The sequence below is a fragment of the Herpailurus yagouaroundi genome, unplaced genomic scaffold (genome assembly GCF_014898765.1).
Source record: "Herpailurus yagouaroundi ecotype Mexico unplaced genomic scaffold, PumYag 28, whole genome shotgun sequence".
NCBI lineage: Eukaryota > Metazoa > Chordata > Mammalia > Carnivora > Felidae > Herpailurus > Herpailurus yagouaroundi.
Window position 1 is genome coordinate 128,530,498 of NW_024412376.1, and position 23,490 is coordinate 128,553,987.

General features: G+C 38.5%; 1 protein-coding gene across 4 annotated transcripts in view; it reads right to left on the reverse strand.

The window, feature by feature from the left end:
* Window positions 1-23,490, reverse strand: part of ATP10D (ATPase phospholipid transporting 10D (putative)) — a 111,485-nt gene that overhangs the window by 83,477 nt on the left and 4,518 nt on the right. The gene's annotated exons all lie outside the window — the stretch shown is intronic.

A 23,490-nucleotide genomic window follows, 5' to 3' on the forward strand; every position in this document is an offset into this window, starting at 1 on the left:
TATTCTACTCTATTTTCCCTCTCGTTTGGTCTCTCTCCCATTTTAATACTGGTCAAGATGCACTGAATTGGTCTTGAGATTAACTAGTATGTTGCTATACACACTTTGGAAAGACAATGATGGAATGTGGCTCCACAATGGGTCGAAAGTATACATGGAAGTGAACAGACCTACTTTCTGTTATGGCAGAAAGGCAGGGGAAAACAGCCGAACTAGAATGTTCAGGGATGGCAACACTTCCTATCATGGCCAGGAGAAGGTAGCCTTTTAATCTTTCTTTATCTATCCCAGCAAAGCTAAAAATACATTACTGCTTAAAGAAGGTTGTTATTAATAGTAGTTCACATAAATCTACAGCAAAACTTAAGATATCAAAAGGAAAGCAAATCAGAGTAAGTCATACCTCATTAAGAATCAGCATGAATCATAGTATTTTAAAGCTTAGACTTTAGAGATTATTTAATCTAGAGGCCACAAACCAGTGGCCTTTAAGCAAAATTCTACCCAGTGATGTATCTTGTATCATGGTGTCGGTAAACACATTAGAATTTGTTTTCTGATACAGGACCAACCTTTGCAAATAGATATAAATTCACATAAAATACTGATACTTAGTTTCTCTTAAATAAAAAAAAAAAACACAACAGAATATTGGGCACATATTTTCACATGTTAACAACTGTCAGAAGCCTTTTTACTATAACCCCTGACCCTAACCCTGCATTTTCTGGTTCACCTATTTTAATTGAGTGAATGAGCACAATGTTTACCACTTTTTGACAAATCAAATTCTTCCTGCTCTATAGACTCCAGCTCATATATCAGTTGTATAACTTATTAGGTATGTGACCTATGTAATTAACCTCTGCACCTCAGCTTGCCAATGAAAAAAATGAGACACCATGAAGAATCATGGGGCACACTGTTGACAAACATTGTTCATTCTATTCCCCACTCTCAGTCTCCACTTTGGCTATTTCTCAGGTTATACAGAATCAAGGTTGTAAACCCTGTAAATTGGGCTGAGATCCAATCTTTCAATGTATTGCTTTTCAAATTAAATAAAGTTGTCCAACTCTAAGTAAATGCTCAGTCCAATACACCTGTAGATATGTGACAAGTAACCAGCACTAAGTAGGATACATATAGAAGAACAAACATTAACAAAATACAGGCACGACATAAAATGACCCCCACACCACCCGATCTCATCCTCAACCATTCTATCCAAAATTCAAACTATGTTCACAAACAAACTGTATTCCACTTGTCTGGTGTTTCCCAAGCTTCTGTCGTAACAGTTCCCTAGGCCCCTTCCCTGGACATCCTGATTAAAAGAATCTAGAATGGAGCCCTGAATGTGGAATCCAGTACCCAAATGACTTATCAGGGAGGTTGCAAAGCACAGGTTATACCTCGTATCTCTGCAAATGCTGCTCTTTCTGGAGGGCTGATCAATCATTTCATCCACTCACTGCACCAGCCCCTATTCATCCTTTTGACTGTTTTAGTTTGACCGTGGAGTGGGGGAAACTGAGGAGGGTCCACACAGGAGATACAGTAAGGCATTCCCTGCTCTGCTCCCATTACAATGCTGAGCCTGGCTCATTCACCCCACTTGTTTCAGGGTGCAGCAGGTAGCTTCTTTCTTCAAAGTCAGGCAACACATCTAATTGCTTCCAGACTCCACAACAGAGTCTAATGCTTGGCCAAAGTTAGATGATCAACAAATGACTGTTGATCATTGAATTTTATAGAAACGAGGAAGTATGGGGAAAGGAGACGAAACACCCCATTTCCTCTTTCATGGTTCAGCCTGGCTTTCCTTCCATTAGAAGCAGGAGTAATAAGATTTAAGTTTGAGAAAACAGAAGCAGTCAGTTTGTGACTGCATTCCTCCTACCTTTATTAATAGAAGGAATCTGCTTCTCCAAGCCTGAAAGACTCTTGCAGAAAATCATCGTTTTCTTTCCTACTGGCTTTATAAGACCAGTAAGCAGTATAGTAGTGATTAAGAGCATAGACTCCAAAGCCAGACGCTGACATCAATTCCTGGCACCTTCACTTGCCAGCTAACCTTGATCAAAGGGTTGTTGTGAGGATTAAGTGAGTTAATATACGTAAAGCCCTTACAATGGTGTGTGAACCATAATTAAGAGCTAAGTAAAGCAAAAAAATGTAGTGATTATCTGGAAAATGTTCTCTCAATTATAGCATTTATTCATAAATATTGAGAATTTATATGCACAGTGTTGACATTAACAACTATACCCAATTATTGATCTATATTTAATTTCTTAAACTGTATATAACTCACACTCAGCTTTAGCAATTTTGCATTTCATTTAATTGGAGAGTTTGCCAGGCAACCAACCATGTGAGGATAGCAATACCTTCTTCTTAGCTGTTCCCAGGGGTAAACAGAGTAACCTAGTAGACAAAACTCTAAAGAACAACGTGCTATGAAGCATTTTTACGATTTTTCAAAACATCATTCATCATTCCAAGATTTAGCCCACTCCAAAGAGAGTTGATTTGTCACGGTGTTCTGCTAATACATAAAATGGTCCCATGCTTTATTTGACCTACTACTCTGCCACTGATTGAAACACTGCCTTCAGAATTAACAGCAAAATTAAACACACACACACACACACACACACACACACACACTCACACGCACACACAGAACCAAAGGCTAAAAGTTCAATTATCATCACTTAGAAACAGAAAGAATTTTCAGATCTAGATACTTGACTTGTGAGTGAGCTACTGTCCCTAAAGGTAGGGAGATTTAGTATTTGGTTTAAAAGGAAAAAAAAACAACATTTACCTAGGTTTTATTAAAGTCTCCATGCCTAACATCATTTTTACTTCAGGAGTAAACTACTACTTGTGAAAATTTGGGTTACAACAAACTTGCTGCTGGTTAGTGATGGAAAAATACCATTAAAGATTAACTATATGAAAAGGCCTGCATGTTCCCAGGCTAAGCATGGAAACTTGAAGCCCAACATTACCCAAATATGCAATGTCAAAAAACACCTGACTCTGGACACTTTGCTTTCACTAACGGACATTAGCATTTTATCTAGAATTTAAAAATTAATTAATATGATCATAGATCCTAAAGGTCAAGATGCTTTTTTTTTTAATGTTTATTTATTTTTTAGAGACAGAGAGGTAGAGTGTGAGTGGGGGAGGGAGAGGAGAGAGAGAGGGAGACACAGAATTTGAATCAGGCTCCAGGCTCTGAGCTGTCAGCACAGAGCCCCACAGGAGGCTCAAATCCACCAACCCGGAGATCATGACCTGAGCCTCAGCAGAAGTCGTCAGCCACTTAACCAACTGAGCCACCCAGGCACCCCCTAAAGGTCAAGATTCTTAACACACGTGAATACTGGGAGAGAAGGACTGGGTATGAGATTAACATGAACCAAATGCTACATACACCCAACTTGCAACACTCCTTCACAGCAAGGCAATTATATGGTAAAAAAAATAAAAATAAAAAAGTTTCACTGCGAATAACCATTTATCACCATAATATAAATATCTATACATATTAAAAACATGTGCAAACTTTTTTATAATTGCCACAAAAAATTATAAACCACTTTTACTTAGGAATATTGATGGAAAAACTCATAAAAATCTAGCAAATTAAATACAATGCAAAAGGATGGCTGCTGGTTGTCTCTAGGGGTTGAGAGCAGCCTTCCAGTGACGGCCAGCAAGAAAATGGAGACATAGGTCCTACTACTGCAAAGAACCAAGGTCTGCCAACAACCTGAGTAAAGTTGGAAGCAGATTCTTCCTGGGTTTTCAGTTAAGAACTCAGCCTCGATGACATCCTAATTTCAGCCGTTGAGAACCTGAGCAAAGAACCAAGTCTCACCATACCTGGACTTTTCATCAACAGAACTATACTCATAAACTAGCGTTTATGAGTGGCATGGACTAAGCCACTAAATTGTGGTTGTTATAATGGTAAGACAAAATTAGCGCAGAGGGCCCAAAAGTAGATCCTTGTATAAACAGAAAGATAACATATGGCAAATATCCCAATTGTGGGATTTCAAATCAGTGGGAAAATGATGACTTAACATACCTGAATAATCTTGAAAGCCAGAAAGCTAAAATCCTTTATACCTCATTTAAAAATAAATTTTTATTTCAAAATATTTTAATAAATTTTTGATTTAAAAAATCTCTAGGTAAATTAAAACTTAAATGTAAAAATTATAGTAAATTTACTGGAAGAAAATTCAGAACACTTATTGTTAGCTGGGTAAAACTGTTAACTTCTCTCTTGCTTAGGAAAGTTCTCTTGTAGTCAGTGCTGGTGAGGATACGGGAAACAAATCCTCTGGCAATGGGAAATGAATTGCTTAAAATCTCCCCTCCACCAAAAAAAAAAATTTAACAATATCTAGTAAAATTGAAAATACATGTAACTGGGGCACCTGGGTGGCTCAGTCGGTTGGGCGTCCGACTTCAGATCACTTCATGATCTCACGGTTTGGGAGTTCAAGCCCCACGTCGGGCTCCGTGCTGACAGCTCGGAGCCTGGAGCCTGCTTCGGATTCTGTGTCTGCCTCTCTCTCTGCCCCTCCCCTGCTCATGCTCTGTCTCTCTCTGTCTCAAAAATAAATAAAAAAATAAAAAAATAAATTAAAAAAAAAAAGAAAATACATGTAACTATTGACACAGCAATTCCATTTTGGGGAGCCTTACCTATAGGTATAGGTATATGTACAAGAATGTATACTGTAGTTTTGGGGGTTTTTTTGTTTGTTTTTTGTAGTAACAGTTTTGGAAATATCATGAGAGTCCTTCAATTATGGAAGAGCTGATACATACACTAGGACACACCCACATTACAGAATATTACACATTTATTTAAAATTATATATATCCATCCATTGACCTGAACGAATGACTATTATGTATAGTTAGGGGGAAAAAAAAAAAGGAAATAACGGAGACCTGCAAATAGAAATGATCAAAACCAAAAATTAATAAACATGAATGAAGCACAGACCAAAATGACTGATCTGGATTCAAAGAATGGTAAGAATAACAACGTGGGCACAGTTGAAGTTTCACTTTAGTTACCACCTACCAAAATAGGCAAAGGTATACATAGATCTAGGATGCACATAAGCCGGTGCAGCTCTTGTCACCTCCTTAGTTCCTCAGGAAGACAAGACCGTTTAGAGTACTGTCGGCTGCGAGGAATGTGGAGCCTGCCAGTTCACAAGATGCTGGAACAGAAGTCCACTGCCTTTTCAAATTCTTAGGCTGGAAGAAGGGCCACATCAGCACACGAGGGTCTACGGATTAGATTATCAAGCCTTGATTAGAGAATCAAGGGCTATCTTAGTGTACCGCAGCTCCACAGATCTAGCTTGTATTTCTTAATGCACTGTTGAATCCACAATTGGCCTGGCCTTGGTTTGCTTCACTTAATAACACAAACTGTGTGTATGTTCACATACATTTGCAAGAACATGGATAAAAGTATAGAATTATTTACACAGGGCTATGACTATCGGTTATCGATAGTGAGAATACAAAGGGAATAGAAGATGAACTCTTCTTTCTTATCTTTGGCACAATGAAGATGTATTGATTTATAATTTTTTAAATAAAGTTTTTGAAGGGAGAATTTATAATTAATAGCTACAAACGTCTAATGTTGCCCTAAGCATTAGGTCTGCGTGATGCTACATGATCCAATATTCCATTCAGTCACAGAAGCTGAAAAAACCAATAAAGTTCTAAAATCTACAAGAGATCATTATGCACAAAACCAATTAAGATTAGCAATAAAGAAATATAGGGATGCCTGGGTGGCTCAGTCGGTTGAGCATCCGACTCTTGATTTCGGCTCAGGTCATGATCCCAGGGTCCTGGGATCGAGCCCCACATCGGGCTCTGTGCTAAGCATGGAGTCTGTTTAAGATTTTCTCTCTCTCTCTCTCTCTCTCTCTCTCTCTCCCTCCCTCCCTCCGCCCCTCTCCCCTGCTCACAGTCACTCATGCTGTTCCAGAAAGAAAGAAAGAAAGAAAGAAAGAAAGAAAGAAAGAAAGAAGTGTAAACCAAGCATTGCTTATAAAATAAGTACTAACATTTCTATCATGGCTACTCTTTATGAAATACATTTCCCAGTGTCATTTATGACCTCTATTTTTCAAAGTAAGAAACAAAAAGTCAAAGAAGGGTTTAAAATAACTCACGGCATGCTATTTTAACTCCAAAGTCATGCCTTTCCAACTATACAATACTACTTCTATAGAAAATTTAAAGTCAAATATTATCATTTAAAACTATATTATTTCTAATTATAGCATTTTTTCTACAAGATATTAAAAACAAAAATCCTTCATAACAGAGCATACCTAAAATAACATATCGCACTATGCTCCTTCTTGAATACAAATGTACTTGAAAGCAAACAGTTCTCAAAAACCCTGTTTCCCTTAATGAATGCTTAATGAAAAGTTTGTAGCAAGGCAGATTACCAAAGGTAAATATGCAGTAATGAATTCCTTTGGGCCCAGTTAGCATTTAAAACTTTCTGAGGTCATCACCACCCAACAAACAACTGGAATTACACACATAAGCTCACTTGCCTGAAAGAGAAAAACATTCCTATGTATAGTCATGTCAAGATGCTCTGTTTGTGGCTGTCAAACTCCAGCATGCATCAGAGTGTCCTGAACCACAACCCTGACTTTTTGATTCCACAGGTCTGGGGTGGGGGTTCAAGTATTTGCATGTCTAACATATTTCCAGGTAGTGTTGATGCTGCTGGTCCTGAACCATACTTTGGGAACCACTACTCTATGCTAAATCAGTTTATTTCAAAATGTGAAGTTGAAATTAAGAGTGAACAGTTTATTAGGTACCAATCCTGTTACCAGCAAGCCCATCGTCTTTGACTGTAGAGACCAAGGCTATGACCAGTGACTTGACAACCTGCACAAACAGAAGTTGGTGGTGAGGCCTGCAGGATCAATTCTTTCTACAGATTTAATATAGTTACAGTCAGTTTCAACCAACATTTCCAAAAGCTCAGCAAGGGAGAACAGTAAGTCCCGGCCTTGACAGACTTCTAATCTTCTTCTCAACTAAGAGGAGAAAACCCTAACAAAATATCAAAGTTGTTGCATGTTCAAGATCTTGGAAGAAAGTCAAGTTATCTAGTAGGGTCAATAAAAAATACAGAGTTATTTTATAGCTATCAGTTTCCGAGAATAAGATAGGAACTGTTCACAGTAGAAACTTACAAGCTATGAAAGTCTCCTTGACCTCGATGTGTCAGGTAGCCCTCTCTGAAGCACGATGAGCCCTGATAAAACTTGGGCTTGTTCCAATCTGGGTCATCCCTGACTAACTTATTCAATTCTGTAAGAGCCCTATTGCCCTCAAGGAGATCAATTCTCTCTGACAGATAATAACAATGGCAGTAAGATCATTTGGTATCTTTGCTGGTTTCTTTGTCGTATCAGGGGCCAAAGTGACAGGTTGGCAGGGCTCCTTTAGTAACTACTATCCTGTGATCTACAAAAGGAGAAAGTATTTTCATCACCCCACATAATCACTGGAAAAAATATGAACAGTCATAGATGGATCTAATACAAGTTTGGTGATAAGGGTCAATTTATTTAGTGGGAAAACTGGATCTTGAATAATGAAGTCCCATAATCCTCTGTGCTCTCCAGGTGAGAGGAATCAGATTTGCCAAATAAAGTCATTTTGGAGTTCCGTGTGCTCTTTAATATTCTCTATTAATTTAACTTCTTGAACTAAATCCGCAGTCGAAGTATATATTCTTTTAGATGAATGCAAGAGGCCAGGCAAGGAGAATATGTCACCAAAAACAATGAACTGAAGTAATTACTTTCGATAACTGCTGATTATTATCATGGGAGGAAGTGCTACATAGGAGTATAAAAAACTAACTTATAGTATCTTTCACTTCTACCACTAACGAAGAAATCTTTGTGAGAGCTTTGTCATTTTTTAGGACCCTAAATAGGAAAAGGTCACCTCTACTCAAGCACATAGCCCTTAGGCATCTTTAGAAAAGAGTGCTTAAAGGGGCACCTGGGTAGCTCAGTCAATTAAGCATGCAACTTCGGGTCAGGTCATGATCTTGTGGTCTGTGGTTTCGAGCCTCATGTCGGGCTCTGTGCTGACAGCTCAGAGTCTGGAGCCTGCTTCAGATTCTGTCTCTCCCTCTCTCTCTGCGCCTCTCCAGCTTGCTTGTGCTCTCTCTCTCTCTCTCTCTCTCTCTCTCACACACACACACACACACTCACAAATAAACATTTTTTAAAAATTTTTTAAGAAAAACAAGGAGTGCTTAAGCCATGTTTACTCAGTCCATGACCTGAAAACCAGACACTGGCTGATGGAGGGGGAGAGAAACAAAAAATACTGTTCTACATCACAGAAGCAGCCTCTAAATCAGACTGAGGGAAGGAACCCTCCACAGCAATGGAGGGTCCTCATGTTTAGTATCATTGCAGTTGAATTTTCAAAGACAACATGTTTATTTTAAAAGAAGACAGATACAAAATATGACTGTGGTACCCAGATGCATAGTTTTATACGGGGAAGAGTTATTCATTCTTAATGTTTCCAAATACATTAAGTATAAGACATTCTTTAATTCTCTTATGTGAGTGTGCATGTGTAAATATATATATATACATATATATATACATATATATGTGTGTGTGTATGTGTGTGTGTATATATATATATATATGTTGATCCATTCAGACGCTGAAAGCTTTACCATCTCTCATCTTCGATGTGTCTCAACTTTCTCTTGAAAGGACCACACATCCAAATGAGTTACATTTGCTGATGCTTGGGCTTCAAAACTGATTTAAGCTAGCAAAAGGGCAGGGAAAATGCTGCAGTTGTATGAATGTCTCTCTGGTACTAGGAACCAAAAAAAAGCTCACCCGTACTCATGGTTAGTTCCTAATATGTCTTTGTCTATTCTTAAAGCTGAAAAAACATATATTAAAAGTTAATAACAATTTTTAATACTATGTTTTGACATTGGTAATTCTAGATAGTACTCCTAAATATTGAGAAGACAGAAAAGCATGTTTTTGACATTTGGTTATTCAACTCTAATAAAATATTAATCCAGTAAACCTAAGATCATGACAATATCTGCCACTTAGAAAGACATGCCGAGGGGTGCCTGGGTGGCTCAGTTGGCTAAGCGTCCGACTTCGGCTCAGGTCACGATCTCACAGCCTGTGAGTTCGAGCCCCGCGTCAAGCTCTGGGCTGATGGCTCAGAGCCTGGAGCCTGCTTCCGATTCTGTGTCTCCCTCTCTCTCTGCCCCTCCCCCGTTCATGCTCTGTCTCTCTCTGTCTCAAAAATAAACGTTAAAAAAAAAAAATTAAAAAAAAAAAAAAAAGAAAGACGTGCCGAGTTCTGTGCTGGGGATAAATATACAGTAACTTTCATCCTTACAACAAAGGACATACAATTATCCCCATGTTAGGATGAGAAAACTGAGGCTCAGAGCGATTGAGAAATTTACCCAAGGGACATAGCTTGGTGAGTGGTTGGTTACCCAAGCGTAATCCAAAGAACATGAGGGTTGGAAGAAAGAAGACGAGGAGTATAAAAAATCTGAACTTATGTCGTTTAGGGAAAAAAAAGAACTAAAGACACACTTCATTTGAAAAACTAAAGTTAACAAGTTCAAATATTTGTATTTAATTTTAAAACATTCTATTGATGCATTCAATAGAACAATCTTTACATATGTTTGAAACGTGATTCAGTACACACAAATAAAATTTGCTTTTAAATGATTCATTTTTAACCTGACTTCAGTATCATCTGCCCCCACAGGGACCTGGAAGCAGCTAAACTGCGGTCTTTCACTGTTGCTCCTTCGTGCATGGCCTCGCTTCCCTGCTCATCCAAATTCAATTTCGTGGTCAACCCTGTTATCATTTCCTTCTGTAGTCTCTCTACCCCTTAGCTCTTCTTTCCTGTCTTGGCAAAACTCTTATCCTAGTTCTACTCAAATCAGTTATATCCAGATCCCTGTTATACTCTGTTCTAGTTAGTACCTCCAAGTTGAAAGTGTCAGAGAAATGTGTAACATCCCTCACTGGTGTCACTTTAAATTACTGACCATGGACCACCAGCCAGCCACACCTGCTGATGGTAATCACACAGCATTTGCAAACTCTTCATTTTCCCACTTTCATAGACAACTGTTTCATACCTTCTCCTCTAACTTTCCGTATCTCCCTCCTAACATTCTTCCTGCTGATGACCTTGTTTCTACTGTACTGAGAAACCAGGGCCATCAAACCGGAACTTCTACAGGTTCCCCCCATGTAACTGCCCTCCAGCTCAGACCTCTTCCCCCAACCTCCAGACTCCTATATCTGCCTGCCAACGAGGCAGCCCATCTCTAGATGGTAACATGTACAGAACTGTGCTCTTCTGCCTCCTCTGCAGATTAGCCCTATCAGTTGATGGCAGCTCCATCCTTCCGGATTCTCAGCCTGGGGTCCTGTCCTTTCCTCAAAACCCACATATAGTCAGCAAATTCAGCTGAATCCAGAATCTCACCACATGGCATCACCTCTACCACTAAACCCTAAGTTACATCCTGAATTTTCCACAATTTAAAACTCTCTAGATGTCCACCAACTGATGAATGGATAAAGAAATTGTGGTTTAGGGGCGCCTGGGTGGCGCAGTCGGTTAAGCGTCCGACTTCAGCCAGGTCACGATCTCACGGTCCGTGAGTTCGAGCCCCGCGTCAGGCTCTGGGCTGATGGCTCGGAGCCTGGAGCCTGTTTCCGATTCTGTGTCTCCCTCTCTCTCTGCCCGTCCCCCGTTCATGCTCTGTCTCTGTCTGTCCCATAAATAAATAAAAACGTTGAAAAAAAAAATTAAAAAAAAAAAAAAAAGAAATTGTGGTTTATATACACTATGGAATACTACGTGGCAATGAGAAAAAATGAAATATGGCCTTTTGTAGCAACGTGGATGGAACTGGAGAGTGTGATGCTAAGTGAAATAAGCCATACAGAGAAAGACAGATACCATATGGTTTCACTCTTATGTGGATCCTGAGAAACTTAACAGGAACCCATGGGGGAGGGGAAGGAAAAAAAAAAAGAGGTTAGAGTGGGAGAGAGCCAAAGCATAAGAGACTGTTGAGAACTGAGAGCAAACTGAGGGTTGATGGGGGGTGGGAGGGAGGAGAGGGTGGGTGATGGGTATTGAGGAGGGCACCTTTTGGGATGAGCACTGGGTGTTGTATGGAAACCAATTTGACAATAAATTTCATATATAAATTAAAAAAATAAAATAAAATAAAATATAACTAATGCAAAAATAAATAAATAAATAAATAAAATAAAACTCTCTAGAGGCTCTCATCTTAATTATGACAATAGCTGTCAGCATCACGTGTATCTGCCTCTCAAACTCCTCTCCAATTTATTTTTTTAGTGTTTATTTGAGAGACAGAGCACAGATGAGCAGGGGAGGGGAAGAGAGAGAGAGAGAGAGAGAAGGAGGGAGGGAGGGAGAGAGAAACAGAATCCCAAGCGGACTCCATGCTGCCAGCACAGAGCCCAACGTGGGGCTAAAACTCCCCAATGGAAGATCCTAACCGGAGTCAATATCAAAAACCAGATGTTTGAGCCACCCAGGTGCCACAGTCCTCTCCAATCTATTGCTCCTCCCCTCCTTCATGCCACCTGCCACAGGCTCACCTCAGCCATCCCTGTTCTCCTTCCCAGTTTTATTTTTCATAGAACTTTTGCATCACTTTCCAACATCATAAAATTATTTTTGTATTTGAGCTCTTGTCTCTCCTCTCCATTAGAGGAGGGATTTCTATCTTTTTTGTTCACTCATACAGACTAGTCCTACAAAGTACCAGGCACAGAGTAGATTTCAATGCATATCTGTGGAACGAACATAAGAATCAGGTACCACCTCTCTTATACTTAGCAAAAAGAGGAATATCTGTGACAATCTTGTATCACCAGCTCCATAAGGTATATAAGCTTAGTTATTCCATGATCTCATTGTATCTTTTATTGTGCATGCTAAAGTTATTAGAGTTTCAGATTTAGATTTATAGCATGTAACCCTAAAATGACCACTAAAAAGACTCTGCGACAGGTAGACATAAAAAGGGAAATAAAACAAGGAGACCGTATTTTTAAAAATTACTCAGGTATTTGAATTTCTTTGTTGTGAAACTCTCAGGGAGGAAGTTTTCTGAATACCTATTTTTTTTCACATAGCTTAAGGTTTATCCCTTTAAGTACCAAAACAATTTTATCTGGGATGAAACAGCAACATGTAAAAGAATGAAACTGGACTACTCTCTTACACCATACACAAATAAACTCAAAACGGATGAAAACCTAAATGTAAGACAGGAAACCATCAAAGCCCTAGAGGACAAAACAGGCAGCAACCTCTTTGACCTCAGCTACAGCAACTTTGTACTCAACATGTCTCCAGAGGCAAGGGAAACAAAAACAAAAATCAACTATTGGGACCTCATCAAGATAAAAAGCTTCTGCACAGCAAAAGGAACAATCAGCATAACTAAAAAGCAAACAAAGGAATGGGAGAAGACATGTGCAAATGACCTATTGGGTAAAGGGTTAGTATCCAAAATCTATAAAGAACTTATCAAAATCAACACCCAAAAAAATAAATAATCCAGTGAAGAAATGGGCAAAAGACATGAATAGACACTTTTCCAAAGAAGACATCCAGATGGCCAACAGACACTTGAAAAGATGCTCACCACTGCTCATCATCAAGGAAATACAAATCAAAATGACACTCAGATACCACCTCACACCAGTCAGAGTGGCTGAAATCAACAACTCCGAAACAACAGACGTTGGCGAGGATGTGGAGAAACAGGAACCCAGCTGCACTGTTGGTGGGAATGCAAACTGCTTACAGCCTCTCTGGAAAACAGTGTGGAGGTTCCTCAAAAAATTAAAAATAGAACTACCCCAATGACCTAGCAATAGCACTACTAGGAATTTATCCCAAGGATATAGGAGTGATGATGTACCCACAATGTTTACAGCAGCACTATCAACAATAGCCAAATTATGGAAAGAGCTCAAGTGTCCATCAACTGATGAATGGATAAAGAAGATGTGGTTTATATATACAATGGAATACTACTTGGCAATGAGAAAGAATGAAATCATGCCATTTGCAGCAACGTGGATGGAACCGGAAGGTATTATGCTAAGTGAAATAAGTCAGTCAGAGAAACACAGATATCGTATGTTTCACTCATATGTGGTATTTGAGAAACTTAACAAAAGACCATGGGGGAAGGAAAGGGGGAAAAAATAGTTTCAAACAGAGAGGGAGGCAAACCATAAGACACTCTTAAATACAGAGAGAAAACTGAGGGTTGATGGGGGCTGGGGGTAGGGGGAATGGGTTACAGGCATTGAGAACAGCACTTGTTGGCATGAGCGCTGAGTGTTGTATGTAAGCAATAAATCATGGGAATCTATTCCCAAAGCCAGGAGCACACACTGTATACACTTTATGTTAGCTAACTTGACAATAAATTGTATTTAAAAAAATAACTAAATAAAAAATTTAAAAAATAAAATTAGAAAAAACACAAAGTGGGAAAAAAAACAATAGGATGAAGTGTGAAGAGTGTTAAAACCAGGGGAGTATAAGAGTGTGTGTGTGTGTGTGTGTGTGTGTGTGTGTGTGTGTATGTGTAGTCCCTGTGTGTGACTGCCTTTTAAAATTAAATATAAATTGTTTCTTGATTACTATTTTGGAATTTATGTGCATTCTTATATACCACTACTTTGGATAATCAAGGTTTGATCCTACACAGACTTATGGTTTTTCCCTCTGTTCTGTAACATCTGGTATTCAGAAACTGTATCCCCTTCCAGATTGTCTTTATTTTTTCCTTGTTCATGTTAGTGCTTCCTAGGATTTATACTGAACAATTCAACTTTGTCAAAGAAGAATCATGCTTTCACAACATCGTACTTAAAAAAAATAAAATAGGGGTGCCTGGGTGGCTCAGTCAGTTAAGCATCCGACTTTGGCTCAGGTCATGATCTCACAGTTCGTGGGTTCAAGCCCCGCATCGGGCTCTGTGCTGACAGCTCAGAGCCTGGAGCCTGCTTTGGATTCTGTCTCCCTCTCTCTGTCCCTCCCCTGTCTGTGCTCTCTCTCTCTTTCTCTCTCTCTCTCAAAAATAAACATTAAAAAATGTTTTAATAAAACAAAAATAAATAAATGAATTTTCCTATATTTTACACAGTTTAAGTAAATTTTCTTCTGAGAATTCAGTTCCAATGTTCTAAGCACCATTACAGCAAAGTGTTCTATATAGTGATGCCTTCAGGATGTTTGGAAACCATCCATAGGTTCTCTTTCAGTAGTTGAAGGCCTCCTTGTTTTGAATGCTCATGTCTGACTTTATAGGTTTCTCCCTTGGATGCCCAAATATCTGACTTTATCCCAACTCTCTTAGAAAATCAATATGCTTAAATATTGAATTAATAATGACCTCAATGGTCTTCAGGAAGCAGAACACAGAAACTTATGGCTTATTTAGTGAAACCTATTTTCACTGTTCAGAGATCACTTTTCCTTCTATCTGTTTAATAAACAGGCACCAAGGGTTCCCTGTGCCAGTCTGGCACTTTTCCTGGACTGCAACCACAATAATGAAAAGTCCTATGTAAATTCCATGATTCCTGCCCTCAAGGAACAAAGAGCCCAGAAGAGGGATCAGGCATGAACTTCATGAGATTCCCTCATTCCCTGAAATACTTCAGAGATTAACCTCCATGAGACAAACCTTGACATGTTTATGGCCAGGTTTCAGAGTGGTAAATACAAAGAACATTAAAACACTAACCTAATCAATAAACAAGTAAGTTATGATATGAAGCTAGCACCCAGATAAGTGCCCATTTTGAAAACAAGAGCCAAAATACCTTCCTAAACAGCAGAACACAAATTTCATGGCATGGCATCTTTATTCATCACACAAAGGACAACAAATTCCAGCTCTATGTGACAAGCTGTGTGTGTAAAACCTAATAAACACACTGGATTGTGATTCTAAATACATGCTGTAAAAGACTGTTAGTAAGAAAGAGAGGAATGAACTGTAATTATTTAATAGCTGCTTCCCCATTAAGACCATCCTATTTACAGTTTGAACCAATAACCAGACAATGCCTACCACATGACAAGTACTCAATGAATATTAAAAAAAAAATTGTTAATGTTTATTTATTTTTGTGACAGAGAGAGACAGAGCATGAGCAGGGGAGGGGCAGAAAGAGAGGGAGACACAGAATCCGAAGCAGGCTCCAGGCTCCAAGCTGTCAGCACAGAGCCTGATGCGGGGCTCGAACCTATGGACCATGAGATCATGACTTGAGACAAAGTCAGACGCCCAGGCGCCCCAATGAATATTTTTAAATAAATTAAATAAGTATTTTAAATAAATATTTTAAATAAATTAACTAATATCTAATAAGTTCATGGTCATATACTATGCATCCCAGAAATGAGTGCTCTCCAAAGAAGAAAAGTCTCAAGAAGATAAAGGTCAAGCAATCAATAAGTGTGCAGTTAAGTATTACTGAATGATGGGATCCTACTTGGTCTATTGTACCTTGTCTTCTGTAATCCAAGACGACCTAAAGCCACTTACCTCTGCTTGAGATAATTATATTTGTCCTATTGATGACTTAGGTTGCATTAAACTAGGGGTTCTCAACTAGGAACAATTTTGCCTCCCCAGGGGACATTTGCAGTATCGGGAAGCATTTTCGGTTGTCACAACTGAAGGGGTGCTAATGGATAGGTGCCGTGGATGCCATTATAATCACAGGACAGCCCCTACTACAACAAAGAATTATTGGCCTAAAATGCCAATAATGCTACTGCTGAATACACGTCTAGAGCAAGCCATCACATTTGTTCAAGAGAGAGGAAAGTAGCAGAGTGGAAAAAAGAGCTTTTCAGGCAATCATGGGGTCAAATCCTGGCCCTAATCACTCAATCCTAGTAGGACTTTGTATAATCTTCAGTTTCCCCATCAGGAAATTAATAAGTACTCTTTAGGTCCTTAGGTTTATTGTGAGGAGTTAATGAAAATATATGCAAGGTAGCTGGCATAGAATAGATCAGTAAGTGGCAGCTATTCTTACTATTATGGAGCACTTATTAATCATTTGATGGCAACATTTCACCAAGTAGGAAAAGCATTTAAAGGTGATAAGACTTAGCAACTTAAAAAATTCATAATTTAAAGCTAGAAAAGATCTGAAATATCCAACTAAATACTTCATACACAAGAAAACTGAGGTTCAGAGACACTGACTCACCCATTATTATACATCAAGTTAGTGGCACTCACATAAAATAATCCAGCCATCCTCTCCACTACCGTTTAATTACTCATTCATATATAGGTAGGTTTTTATTAATTCCTAAATTGCACACTTATAAATATGTCGTAAGTTATTTAAGTCATAGTTTGACTACAAGATTTTATGCCTGCTAAAATTTTGTTATGATAGTGTGTTTACCCTATGTTTAAAATTACTAAGATTTATTCACATTTGTATCTACCTTAAAATTTTCACAGCTAATTTGTGAGCTCTGCCTTATTTTCATCGAAATGAAAATGAAATTTTCCTATTAGCACTCACAATGGCCTACTTTTTACTTTGGTATTTTATAAAAGCAATATAAAAAATTATTCACTTCTGGTTTAAATATTTGCTAGAAGGGCATGAACAAACATGTAGACACTGAAAAACTGCAAGTACATAGGAAAAAAGTATTTCCAACGTCACCAGTAACCTTAAAAAAGCAATTAAAACAGGGTATTTTTTGCACTGAATGTAGCAAAGAATTTCTTTATTCATAATGCTCAATGAAAGCAAGCTTTCATACAGTTCTGGGGTAATCTAGCCCGCTTTTTCACTTCTCTGGAGCCAAGAGGTAATACGCCTTAAAATGCTCATCGTCCTCGGCCCTGAGTAGAAAGATGATCAACTCAGCACTGGAAAGGGCACTAAATCAAATGCCGAGAAAAAGAGAAATTGTTAAATTGTGGTGTATCTAAATGGAAATATAATATTTAAAAAATATTCAAATGAATTTTTGAAGTTTATAAGGTTTTATAAGTTTATAAGGTTTTAATCCATTACTTATACCTGTATATCACTATGAACTCAAGTGGAATGAATATATATATATATATATATATATACACACACACACACACTCTTTATATACATAAATTTGGAATAAAATATTTTTAAAACATAAACACTGGTTATTTTGAGGTAGTATATTAATAGATAACTTTTAAATATGTTTTGTAACTGTCTATATCCATGAAAATATATACTCACTTTATCATTAGAAAATATATCTTCATTTCAGTGAAAAACTATTCTAAAACTAATCCCACAAAACATGTCCCAACTTTAATCACAAAGCCAAATGCTTATGGTAGAGAAAAGCATACAAGTAAGTTAATGTTTTGCTTCTACATTTAAGATCAGGGATGGGGTGCCTGGTGGCTCAGTCGGTTGAGCGTCCAAGTCTTGGTTTTGGCTCAGGTCATCATCTCATGATTTGTGGGTTCAAGCCCCACATCGGGGTATGTGCTGATGGCATGGAGCCTACTTGGGATTCTCTGCCTCTCTCTCTACCCCACCCCTCCCCAGGCTTGCTCTCGCTCTCAAAATATATAAACGTAAAAAAAATAAAAAATAAAAGAATACAGCCTGTAAAGATGCACTATGAAAATACTTTTATGTGGAGACTCTATATATAATTAATTAATTACAACTTTAATGATCAAAGTAGGTACCTATATCATTCCTCACCTCCACAAAGACACTCAGGACCTCTGGTAAGAAATCTTGATTCCCTAGGCACAAACTCCCTACTGAGAGTCATTAGGATTCATATTTGCTCTCTTTAATCATCCTCCAAAAATATACCCAAGATCAAAGGATGAGAAAAATGTCCCCCTCTTTTTGTCTTATGAAACACAAAAATGTTTAATTATATCTTTTGAAGCTAGCTCACAAGTAGCACACAAGTATTTGAAATGGCACACAGGAGTCCATGGAATTGTCTTTTTCAGAGACCTTTTAAACTAGACCAGGCACCTGTCCACCAAAACCCAGTGACTATGGCCTGCTCATTAAGGATCTTACCCTAAGCCTGTATTCTCAAACTATCACAGATCAGAATCACCTGAAATTTGTGAAAACATGGCTTCATCCCCTGCGCACGCACATGCACACGCATGCATGCGCACGCGCGCACACGCACGCACACACACACACACACACACACTCTCCAGTTTCAGATTCAAAAGGTTTGCGGTGGAGCCTGAGAATTCGTATTTCTAACAAGTTTAAGTGATGCCAATTCTGGGTACCAGAATCTGAAATCATTGATCTAGGCAGCTCAAATCTGCTCTGGAAAAACTTATTTATAATTTATAAATATATTTTCTCCATAGATTCATTATGACTAAATATTTTTATGCAAATAATCATTTCTAGCCCAATAGTGTATATGTTACTGTCGTTCAAATAATTAGCGAAACTACTCTTTTATACACAAGAAATGGAATATTTTCTGGATGTGTAACCACAGAAACTTTTATCAAGGCAAAGAAAATAAAAGAATGAGGAATAAGAGAAAAAAAATTAATGGATAGGGAAGGGAGTTATTTGTAGCTAAAATGGAAAGAATTTAACTCTGAAAGATGGTATATACTTATAAAACTCAAGGTTAAGTTAATTGACTACATTAAATTGTTTTCCAAAGGTTTTTTGCAGATTATTAACTTGAGTTATAAATACAAACTAAATAAACACATCAAAGACTAAAATTTGGGGGTGACTGGGTGGCTCAGTTCATTGGGCATCTGACTCTTGATTTTGAGTCAGGTCATGATCTCACAGCTTGTAGGATTGAGCCCCACATGGGGCCCTATGCTGGCAGCATGAATCCTGCTTGGGATTCTCTCCTCTCCCTCTCTCCCCCTCTCCCGCTCCTCTCTCAAAATAAATAAACTTTTTTTTTAAAAAAAGACTAAAACTTTAAGTCATAGTTTTCTTTAAAAGTATATGGTATCACTGGATATATGAAGACAGGCATTTCTTTAGCTGAACTGTAGAAAGGAGATTTCAGTATAATGGATGAGATTTAATTAATTTCTAAAAACTATTTAAAGATTCACTCCTGGAAGTGCTGGGTGACTTAAAATATGTTACAAGTATTTCAGAGAAGTATTAGTTTACAATGGCTAAAAATGACTTCCGCACATGACTTAATGTAATGAACGCACAGATCACATACATCAACTACAGGTATACCTTGGAGATATTCCAGTTTGGTTCCACACACTACAGTACAGTAAGCCAATGAATTTTTTGATTTCTCAGTGTATTCAAAAGTTACGTTTTTATTACACTGTAGTCCATTAAGTACAAAATAGCATTATGTCTCAAAGAGAATGTAAATACCTTAAATAAACAATGTACATACCTTAATGCCTGTCTTAATTAAAAACTGATTTATTGCTAAAATTATGCTAACCATTATCTGAGTTTCCAGCCAAGCTGTCATCTTTTTGCTGGTCGAGGGTCTTGCCTCAATGTTGATGGCTGCTGACTGATCAGGGCAGTAGTGGCTGAAGGTTAAAGTGGCTGTGGCAATTTCTTAATATAACAATGACATTTGCTGTATCGACTGACTCTTCCTTTCACAAATGTTTCTCTGTAGCACGCAATGCTATTTGTCAACATTTTGCCCAAAGAAGGGCTTCTTTCAAAATTAGAATCAATCCTCTCAAACTCTGCCACTGCTTTATCAACTAAGTGTATGTAATATTCTAAATCCTTTGTTGTCATTTCAATTATCTTCACAGCATCTTCACCAGGAGTAGATTCCATCTCCAGAAACTACTGATCACTGATCGTCATAACAAATACAATAGTAATGAAATATTATAATAATGAAAAAGTTTTAAATATGGCAAGAATTACTAAAATGTGACACAGAGGGGCGCCTGGGTGGCGCAGTCGGTTAAGCGTCCGACTTCAGCCAGGTCACGATCTCCCGGTCCGTGAGTTCGAGCCCCGCGTCGGGCTCTGGGCTGATGGCTCAGAGCCTGGAGCCTGTTTCCGATTCTGTGTCTCCCTCTCTCTCTGCCCCTCCCCCATTCATACTCTGTCTCTCTCTGTTCCAAAAATAAATAAACATTGAAAAAAATATTAAAAAAAAAATAAAATGTGACACAGAGACATGAAATGAGCAAATGCTATTAAAAAATGGCACTGACAGACTTGTTCAACACAGGACTGCCATAAACCTTCCATTTGTAAAAAATTCAGCATCTGAGAAGCATGATAAGTTCAAGTACAATAAAGTGTGGTATACCTGAATTTTAATTGTCTTGACATGTATATTTAAATTGTCTTTGGGGTACCTGGGTGGCTCAGTTGGCTGGGCATCCTGCTCTTGGTGTTGGCTGATCTCACGGTTCATAGGATCGAGCCCCACATAAGACTGTGCTGGCAGCGGGGAGCCTGCTTGGGATTCTGTCTCTCTCCTTCTCTCTCTCTCTCTCTCTCTGCCCCTCCCCTGCTCAGTTCTGTCTCTCTCAAACATTTCAGAAAAATAAACTTAATACAATAAATTGTCATTTATGCCTATATTACAAGGTACAGCATATAAACACCAATAAAGGACAGATGAAAGCTGTAAACGGTATTGAAAAGAAATTAATGATATTCAATGGGATTATAAAATGAATTCATAATAAATGGTCAACTCCAACAATCAACACAATGCTACTGACCCTTTAAAACACATTCATCTTGGGGCGCCTGGGTGGCACAGTCGGTTAAGTGTCCGACTTCAGCCAGGTCACGATCTCGCGGTCCGTGAGTTCGAGCCCCGCGTCGGGCTCTGGGCTGATGGCTCGGAGCCTGGAGCCTGTTTCCGATTCTGTGTCTCCCTCTCTCTCTGCCCCTCCCCCGTTCATGCTCTGTCTCTCTCTGTCCCAAAAATAAATAAACGTTGAAAAAAAATAAAAAATAAAAAATAAAACACATTCATCTTGAACAAGAAGTGATGATATAATTAGCTGTTTTCAAACCAGCAATAAGTGCAGCAACAATCTGCAGCTAGTAGAAAAACACAAGCTCTAACAAGTTCAAGTGTCACTGATGCTCAGATTGACAGTCTGCCACTTAGCACAAGCTCTTAGCTCCTGAGTCTCAGTTTCCACATATGTAAAGTAGAAATAATCATCACCTACCTCACAGAGTTTTGTAAAGAGGTTTATTAAATAATGCACTATGTCTAACATACTGAATAACTTCATTCTTTCAACTAATGTTTGCTGAGCTTCGAGTATATGCCAAACAATGTTACAGATAGCAGAAATAAATCAGGGAACAAAAGACAAAAATCTCTGCTTCCTAGGAGCTTACCTTCTAGTGTTCCTTTATTTTACCTTGTCTTAGGCACAGTGCTGGGTACTTTGAGAATGAATAAAAGTGCCCAGAGCAGGACAACATACTCTATTCAACAACAACAACAAAAAGGTAACATTAGTGTAATCATACAGTATATAAATTTAGAAAACAGAAAGTCCTAGGAGAGGACATGACATGAGGCTGGAAGACAGAAAGGGAGTGGAGGGTAGAGTTCTGGGAAGAGAGGGCACATTAAATGAACTCTGGGAAATGACAGGAGAGATCTGTAGATTTTAGAAATATTATGAATGAAGGCTAGGAGACTGAAAAGCCCTGTGTTCATTTAAGTAACAGTGAGTAGTTCAATATGGCTGGAGTTTCAAGTACACATTAAGGAGTGAGGGCAAATAAAGATGAAAATCTAGGTTAGGACCATGTAAGTCCATACTTACTAAGATGAAAAATTTATACTTATTTTGAAGGAAATGGGAAATCATCGAAGATATGAAGAGGATATATGATGGGAATGCAAGCTGGTGCAGCCACTCTGGAAAACAGTATGGAGGTTCCTCAAAAAACTAAAAATAGAACTACCCTATGACCCAGCAATTGCACTACTAGGCATTTATCCAAGGGATACAGGTGTGCTGTTTCAAAGGGACACATGCACCCCCATGTTTATAGCAGCACTATCAACAAGAGCCCAATGGAAAGAGCCCAAATGTCCATCAATGGATGAATGGATAAAGAAGATGTGGTATATATATACAATGGAGTATTACTCGGCAATCAAAAAGAAGAAATCTTGCTATTTGCAACTACATGATGGAACTGGAGGGTATTATGCTAAGTGAAATTAGTCAGAGAAAGACAAAAACCATATGACTTCACTCATATGAGGACTTTAAGAGACAAAACAGATTAACATAAGGGAAGGGAAACAAAAATAATATAAAAACAGGGAGGGGGGGCAAAACAGAAGAGACTCAAGTATGGAGAACAAACTGAGGGTTACTGGAGGGGTTGTGGGAGGAGGGATGGGCTAAATGGGTAAGGGGCACTAAGGAATCTACTCCTGAAATCAGTGTTGCACTATATGCTAACTAATTTAGATGTAAATTTAAAAAAATTAAAAATAAAATAAAAAAAAAAGAGGATGTGATACAATATGGACATTTAAAGGATTTCTTTGCAAGAAGTTGAAAGCACATTGGAATGGGGGAGAAAAGGCAGGGAGGCTAGACTGAAAAAAGGAAAAAAATGTACTTCCGAACACAGTTGACTAGTAACCTAACAAGGAGTGGGATTACTAGAGATTTCCAGAGGCATCTCAGAGTGCACATTCGTGACATCAGCAGCACCAATGGCTGGCGAAGACACCCCAACAACCTGGCAGAAACCACGCTCATATTCCCCACTATACCTCCTGTCCTCTGCCTGTTACCAACACTGCTTCCTTAACAGGACATACTCTGTCCACACATTCCTACCATCACCCCATCCATCTGGACCATGACCCAAATCAAGCAGGCAAAAAATGTGACTAATTGGGCACTGGGGACCACAATACACTCTCTTTTGCATTACTTAGCTCAAATGAAATGTTACAATTTGAGAGAGGAAAGACAGCTTAGGACTCTGAGTAAGAATTGTTTTTTAAAATACCACCGCCCTTGGGGTGCCTGGGTGGCTCAGCCGGTTGAGAGACCAACTTCGGCTCAGGTCATGATCTCATGGTTTGTGAGTTCGAGCCCCGCGTCGGGCTCTGTGCTGACAGCTCAGAGCCTGCAGCCTGCTTCTGATTCTGTGTCTCCCTCTCTCTCTGCCCTTCCCTCACTCATGCTCTGTCTCTCTCTGTCTCAGAAATAAACATTAAAAAAAAAATTAAAAAAAAAAATACCACTGC